Source organism: Cervus elaphus, chromosome 29, assembly GCF_910594005.1.
Source record: "Cervus elaphus chromosome 29, mCerEla1.1, whole genome shotgun sequence".
NCBI lineage: Eukaryota > Metazoa > Chordata > Mammalia > Artiodactyla > Cervidae > Cervus > Cervus elaphus.
This window is the reverse complement of record NC_057843.1, coordinates 63,748,190-63,749,990: the sequence shown is the minus strand read 5'-3', so window position 1 is coordinate 63,749,990 and position 1,801 is coordinate 63,748,190. Positions and strand designations below refer to the sequence as shown.

Sequence of the window (1,801 nt, the reverse complement as noted above, 5' to 3'; positions counted from 1 at the left end):
CTCAAAAGAGTTTTTATGCTGATTTTTAGAAACTTTAAATATACAAGAAATTATCTGAATTACCATTGGTCATGAATGTTGACAAGATACATACAACAAATATCCATTTTCAGTGAACATATCCCTTCACGGAACTAAAGCATATCACAAACTGATATGTCTATTGTAGTTTCTCCCCAAAGATTTCAAAGCAGTTTAAAATAATTATATATAGCAATTCTCAAAACTTACAAGTATACTTACCTGGCAGAGGAGATACCATTATCAAGAAGGTGGTTCTCCCAGGGCGAGGCTCACCCATTGCACTCCAGTGTGTTGACCTCTGCGATTTCCTCAAATAGGGGAAACTCGACTGTGTAATTTAAGGTAGTGGGGGACTGCGGGCGCGCTTTCCCCTGAAAAACAAAACTTACAAATTACCAGAGAAAATTGCATCTGAGAGCAATCAACATCTTTCTCTAAAACTTTTGCTACATAATTACAAAGTGCTACAGTCTAACTGTTGCAAACCTGCCATTCATCCAATTAGTCGGAACACTGACTGCATGTCCGCTGCACAGGCAGGCACTGGGCCAAACCCTGTTATAGAGTAACAGGAAAGGCGAGACCACAGCGACAGTGGGCGCCACCAACACTGTGATTAAATGTTCCTGAAATGCTGTTTTCCTTAAACAGTGAAAAGAGTAAATTGTATGTTGGAACATACAACATTAAACACACTGATATTTGCATTATAGGTGTCCCAGAGGGAGAAGAGGGAGAGAAAAGACCTGAGAAAGTATTTGAAGAGATAATAGCTGAAAACTTCTCTAACGTGAGAAAGGAAATAGTCAACCAAGTCCAGGAATCACAGAGTCCCAGGCAGGATAGAGTCCCGGGCAGGATAAACCCAAGGAGGAACACATTGAGACACATAATCAAACTGACAAAAATTAAAGACAGAGATAAAATACTAAAAGCAACAAAGGAAAAACAACAAATAATATTCAACGGAATGCCCATCAGGCTATCAGCTGTTTTCTCAAACGAAATTCTACAAGCCAGAAGGGAATGACATGATATATTTAAAATGATGAAAGGGAAGAAGCTACAAGCAAGAAAACTCTACCCAGCAACACTCTCCTTCAGATTTGATGGAGAAATCAATAGCTTTCCAGACAAGTAAAAGTTAAGAGAATTCACCACCAAACCAGTTTTACAACAAATGCTAACGGAACTTCTCTAGGCAGGAACAAGAGAAGGAAAATATTTACCTATAGAAAATAAGCCCAAAACAAGTTACAAAAATGGTAATAGGACCATACATATCAATAATTGCATTAAATGTAAGTAGATTAAATGCACCAACCAAAAGACATAGACTGGCTGAGCAGATGAAAACATGTGCATGTATGCAATTCCATCACTCTGCTTGACTCTCCAAATTGCATGCAATTATTTTATATTGTTAGGCTAATCATGTTCTATTATGGCTTGCAATTGTAATTATCTTTTATTTTTGTCTGGCTATTGATTGTGAAAACTGATAAACATCTTTCACTATTGTGATTACGTAACTATTACTCATTTAATACCATTTATCATGATTGGTCAACAGAAAAATCATAGAATTCTATATCATCAAAGCTACCACTTTATAGAAAAATCTGTAATCACTTTTTAAAATTCAGATGCGTATCAGAATTATCTTGGAGGTTTTTCCAAAAATACAAACGTCCAGGTATTGCTTCTTCTTTTGACTGGAGTTCCAGATATGTTTCTAATGAGCAGCCATATTTAAAAACAACTGGACAATATGAGG

At 36.6% G+C, this 1,801-nt stretch overlaps 1 non-coding gene across 1 annotated transcript; it reads left to right on the top strand.

Annotated features, from left to right (window-relative positions):
* The first annotated feature begins 235 nt into the window (after positions 1–235).
* LOC122686374 lies at positions 236–398 on the top strand. Its single transcript, XR_006338742.1, has one exon. It is a non-coding gene; the product is annotated as a U1 spliceosomal RNA (small nuclear RNA).
* The last annotated feature ends 1,403 nt before the right edge of the window (positions 399–1,801 follow it).